This window comes from Lepidothrix coronata, unplaced genomic scaffold (genome assembly GCF_001604755.1).
Source record: "Lepidothrix coronata isolate B3197 unplaced genomic scaffold, Lepidothrix_coronata-1.0 Scaffold213, whole genome shotgun sequence".
NCBI classification, from domain to species: domain Eukaryota; kingdom Metazoa; phylum Chordata; class Aves; order Passeriformes; family Pipridae; genus Lepidothrix; species Lepidothrix coronata.
This window is the reverse complement of record NW_016690393.1, coordinates 824,438-830,374: the sequence shown is the minus strand read 5'-3', so window position 1 is coordinate 830,374 and position 5,937 is coordinate 824,438. Positions and strand designations below refer to the sequence as shown.

The window sequence follows — 5,937 nt, the reverse complement described above, 5'->3', positions numbered from 1 at the left end:
ATTCCACGATTCTACACCTTGCTGGCTGCCTCCGTGCCCTGATTTCAGTTGGGATAGGGTTCATCTCCTTCCCAGTAGCCGGCACAGTGCTGTGGTTTGGCTTTAGGATGTGGGTGATGCTGCTGACACCCCCATGTTTCAGCTGTTGCTGAGCAGGGCTCACACAAAGTCAAGGACTTTTCAGCTCCTCGTGCCTGTGGGGAGGCTGGAGGGAAGGGGAAGCTGGGAGGGGACAGCCAGGACAGCCAATCCCAACTGCCCAGATGGAGATTCCATTCCATTCCATATGGATTCACGCTCAGCACATAAACTGGGAGGGGGGAAGTTGGCCAGGGGCTACTGCTGGGAACTGGCATCAGGAGGCTGGTGGTGAGCAACTGTTTGTTATTTGCATCACTTGTTTATCTGGGGCTTTATTTCTGATAGGTTTTGTTGTTTTCCTTTTAATTGCCATTATAACTAATACAATTATTTTATTTCAGTTATTAAGCTGTCTCCATTTCAACCCAACTTTTACCCTTCTGGTTCTCTCCCGGTGCTCAGTTGCCAGCTGGGGCTAAACCACAACATTCAGCTCCAGGCAACCTGTGGATTTTTACAGTGGGGTTATGAAAATTTCCAAAGCAGAAAAGCACAGACCCCCCCTCTAACTCCACATCAGCTCCCCTCTCCTTCTTGATTCAGTGCCCTCTTTGTACTGTCCACCTTGTCCATTTTGGATCTTTCTTTATTTTTGTCTGTCACATTCAATTCCCCCTTTTTTTTCTTTCTTTAGCATCAGCAAGAACAACTTTTCTTTCTTTTCACAAGCCCACCCCAGGCTTGAAACCGGTTTTAAAATTATTAGATTTAAACTGGAAAGCAGAAGGGAGGCACATGGGGGAGTGGGAGGGTCCACAAGAAGAGGGAGGTTATTTAAGCCTCAGCATTAACTTTCTGGGCAAGCTTGGATCATTGGGAAGCTTTTCCTAAGCAAGAAGGTTAAAATCTTGCTGCTCTTTAAATAAAAGCTGAGAGTCCCATCCCATCTCCCAGCTAAAACAATAAAGAGAAGCCACTTATCACAATATCCAAAATAACACTGTGGGAGCTGAGGAATCCTCCTCGAGGAGCCTTCTCAGCTGGCTTTTCACTTCAGCCTTTCTTTCAATTTTTCATTCTCCTTTTTTATCCATCTACAGGCCTGGACCATAAACCAAAGCCAATCTCAGAGTTTACTCTCTGTTCTGTGCCACTTCCTTCTCCTTTTTTGCCTTTTCTTTCCCAGGAATGTAACCAACACCTGGATCCGATCCATCACCTCTCCAGTATTTATGGGCCAGAGTTTGGTGTCAAACCAAATCCTTGATGCTTCTGAGGTTTAACTGGGAGAAAGCAGAACTGTTGTTTTGTGACTTCATGGGTTTGCTTTCTGCTTCATCTCTCCTTTTAATAAAACAGAGAAAGAACTGAACTGGGATTCAGAGACGACGTCCTTTTGTACTTCCTGTGGTTGGGATTCTGTGACCCCACTGATTTTGCTCAAGAGCTGATGGGACACCTGATAAATCACCTCCCTTTTCACCTCCTGAACCATCACCTGCAATATGCAGGTGCATTAGTGAACAAAAACTCACTAGTCATCAGGATGAGACATTTTTCAGGGAGCTCCTCTCCGGGGAACAAGCCCAAATGGAAGCTGGCTAGATTTAAAAAAAGATCTGTAATTCTCAGAAATCTTATTCATTATTAACAGAGCATTTCATAATACTGATGAGGATGTCAGAATTCAAATGCTTTAACTGTAAGATCACAAAAATATTTAACCTGAGTTAAATTTATCTTGATGTGCCTTTGGAGCTGCTCTTTGTTCCTTTCTCAAAGCAGTTAAAGTTGCAAACAAATCCATCTTGTTTTATTGTCAGCAGCATCTATTCTGCTTAGCAGGCACTTAGGTGAATTTATTAACAAACCTATTTTTAACCCACGAATACATAAATCTGTTGAAAGCGGCATCTTGATAAAAGCTCAGGAATCAGAGGAAAAAACAGCAAAAAATAAAAGACTAAGAGGGAAAAGCTACATGCCAGGGACTCCCAGGAGGGGACAGGACTCCTTTACATGTCATTTTTCATCGAATAAACCCACAAAATCCAAGTGAAGGCAACTGGTCCACACGGCATCAGAGCCGTGCACGTCAGCAGGGCAGGAGGATTTCCACAGCTCACTGCTTTCCCTCTAAGCTGCTTTTCCAACATACCTGTGTCCCTGCTCAGGATGATCCCCTGACAATCCAGCAGGGAACAGAGTGTAGATCATCACGTGAACAAGAAGTGTGGCCCCATTTCACCCGGGGGGGGGGGGAGCGACAGCACTTCCACGGGAAGATGCCACACGGAAAACAGCCTTTCCTCTCCTTCCCTCGGGAGATTGCTGCTCGTGGCAGAAAGTGCTGCTTGGAGCATCGCTTGGGTGAGCTTTGCAGAGTGGCAAGAAACGTCTGCAGGTCTGTTCTGCGGGATTTTGGTAGGACTGGTGGAGATTTTCCCATGTTCTGCTGCATTCCAGCAGCAAAGCTCCCGAGCCCACGCCGGCGGGGCCGTGAGGTGCAAAGTTCCCCCGGCGCAGCACACGGTTCTCTGACCAGTTTTCTTTTCAGTAGCAGACTTTTGGACATTAACTGTTGGCTGCTCTTACACAGCGAGAGCCAAAAAATCCTGGAAGCTGTTCAGGGGTTACAGCCAGGTCAGGATTTTCACCAGCCAGCCTGTTTTACACGGAGAGGATTCTGTGGCATCCAGGAGAAAGGGCTGACTTGCTCCTGCCTCTCCTCTTGGCTCCCCTCCTGCCCCCTTCCCCGCTGCTTTTCTTTTATAAATAAGAAATATCTGAATGTAAAGATCTGGATTTTGTTAACTTTTTTTTCAGACTGAGCTTCCCTTTACCTTGGAGGATCAAACATTTCAAAGTAAGTCTGTTCTAACCCAAGTGATGCATTCATTAAAGCCATGAAATAGTCCCTGCACTGTGCAGATCAGAGGCAGGACACACTTGTTCTCTAATAACTGAAATTATGTAAGAGGTGACATAGAAATGGACAGGAATAACTCCAAGAGGACAAGTCATCAGAGAAAACCTGACTCGTTAAAACTTAGTCTTTACTAAATCCAGATTACAACATCCAAACTCTGTCCACCTTGGTGGATAGTTAAGCTCTTAACACAGTTAATCTGGGGTCTGAGGAGCCATACACTGAATTAACTGTTACAAACTAATGCTGTATCTAGCAATAGAGACATGTAAAGTGAGTTTAACATGCACAGAATTCCTTGGGATGGCCCTCAGGGTGACTCCTGGGGTTGGTCCTGTGCAGAGCCAGGAGTTGGACTTGATGATCCTTGTGGGTCCCTCCCAACTCAGGGGATTCTATGACTCTAAAAACATTTCACACAGAGAGAAGCAATTATGCCTAACGGTGTAAGGATGGACTTCTTGCCTTGATTAGCTGCTTTCTGTCCTTTGACAACTCTAAAATGTTTTGCAAATAGCACATTCACCTTCTGGGACATGTTACAGCCTCAGGGGTTTTAAAACATGAAATCTGGTGGTGATTCAGCACTGTGAGATTTGGGGGTGATGCTCGTGGCAGCTCAGGACTGACAGGTGGCAAAGATCATGACAATGCCCCCAAAGCCACATCTTTTATCAAAATGAGTAAGAAATACATTGGAGCTGCCTCTCACCAAAACACACCTTCCTGGAGCCAATGGCTAATAGCTGAAATCCCTGATCTGGGAGAAACAGGAGGGACCATGACTCAGGAAACACAAAACACCAAAGGAAATAGCTATTTTCCTACACAGAAAATTGGCACAAAGCCACCAATAGTTTGGACAAGGAAATCTCCAACAGATTGGAGGTACCACGTGAAGCTGCTCCAACCAAAACCCCTTTATCACAGTCATCCTCCCAGAGAACATGGGAAAGGGAGAGACACATGAAATCTGTACCCAACAAACGAGGAATGAACCTGAATGACCCCAGACCCTCCAGAAGCTGATGGAGCTGATGTGCTCCCAAATGGAAGAGCAGAGCACGAGGTGGGTTTTGCTTCCTACAGGTGGACAATTTGTCTCCTCTGCAGCGCAAACAATTCCAGGGAATTGCTGTCGTGCAGGGAGCACACCTGTGCACACCCAATTCCCATCCCAGTGGGAGGGTAATGGCCAAATTGCACCCACCTCCCACAGGGAACAGCCTCCCCTGACCTGACACCTGCAGGACACAGTGGGGGGTTCACAAAATCAGGTTTTGTGGAAAACCTCCCGATTTTTTCGCTGCTGGAAAGCCTGGCTGGAAAAGACCATTTTCCACCCAATTTATTACAGCTGTTCAGCTTCTGTCAAACGCCAGGATAAGGTGTTGAAAATGTTATTGTCAAAATAAAGGGGGAGAGGAAAGAAGGGAGGAAAGAAGCCCTTGTCTTCGAATGCAAACACTGGCAGAGGAAAGTCTTGCTTTCTGAAAGCCTTGAAAAGTGCTTCCCTTACTCCACACCAGCTCATTTTTACACGACTTTTCCATCTGGGATGCATTAACACAGCCTTGGGATAAGCCACCTTCTATTATTTCCAAAGTTTCCATGGGAAAAATCTAAGTTCCCGACAGGAGGACCTCTAAGAGCGAATCTTCCTCGTGAAAGGTGAAACAAAATGTATCAGATTTAAAAATTAATTCCTACAGACCTACTGAACAGAGGGCAGGGCTGGGAGTCAGAGCAAAAGGATTCAACACCTCACCGTGTCAGCAACTGGGATGGTGCTGATGCTTCTGTGCCACCCAGGTGAAGCACAAAGGCCACCCAGAAGCCCCTCTGGCTTTCACATGGACAAGCAAGTCCAGATAAAACCAAACTGCAGCACTTTCACTGCCTCAGGTTGGCACCTGCCAACCCCCCTCGAGGCCGGTCCAGCCCAACACCAACACGCAGCACCCACAGACCTCGTCAGGAAGAGCAGCTGGAAAAGCAGAGAACACACTTGTTTTTTTGCCAGTTCTGCTGCTCCATTTGAGGCCTTGCTCAGGTCTTAGACCCGAGTGACAGCTGAGCCAGAGGCTGGACCCAGCTGGGCTCCAACACCCACATCTACTCACCGTGGTGCTCCAGCCCAGCCCGGCTTTGCGGGGCGGCTGCGGGAGAAGGTGCAGCTCTGACGGTGGGACACGGTGAGCAGAGAACTGAGGGGGTGGGATCCTGCAGTGACTCTTCCCGGGATTCATTAACCTACTTTGGCAGCAGCTCAGAATAGCTCACCCATTTGCATTTTAAGATCACGCAGGCAGAAGTGCTGCAAGGGTTGCTGTGGCATCCAGGAGCTGAACTGAGCCCAGATTTCCTGATCAGCCAAGCAAAATATTAATCACTAGTGCAACAAACCTCCCAAAATTATCAACCTGCCTTTCTTCTTCTTTTTTTAACCACTACATAAACTGCTGGCAAAGTAAAATCTTCTTAAGCTGGAGAAACACTCAACATACAACACACGGCAAGGACAACCAGGCGAGGACCATCCTGCCTGGTGTCACACAGACTTCAATGTTCTCCCATTGTGCCTTTCCAGTTATTGAACAGAAATTAATCTGTGCAGGTTATCTTCTCCAGATTCCTTACACTTACAACCTACAGATCACCCAAGGGAAAAACCTGCTAGAGCACCTGGTTATCTGTGCTGATTTAACCCAGCTCTGCCCAAGGCTTTCTCTTTCAACATATAAATAAGATCCAAAAGTAAATTCCTTGATGCAAAGTTATCAACCTCTTACCTCCCAATTTTCACCAACTACTATGAAGGGGTCCAGTTCACCTTGGTCATTGCAGTTATAACTTGAATAATGCAAAACCACCTCCCTAATCAGCAAATACAGGGGTATTACCTAAATAATATCTATTAGCTAACT

At 46.4% G+C, this 5,937-nt stretch overlaps 1 protein-coding gene across 1 annotated transcript in view; it reads right to left on the bottom strand.

Annotated features, from left to right (window-relative positions):
* Window positions 1-5,192, bottom strand: part of TANC2 (tetratricopeptide repeat, ankyrin repeat and coiled-coil containing 2) — a 91,288-nt gene extending 86,096 nt beyond the window's left edge. Inside the window, exon 1 of the mRNA XM_017833332.1 lies at window positions 5,134-5,192. The gene's annotated coding sequence lies outside the window, so the exon portion shown is untranslated. The remainder of the gene's footprint in view (window positions 1-5,133) is intronic.
* Between the last annotated feature and the right edge of the window lie 745 nt (window positions 5,193-5,937).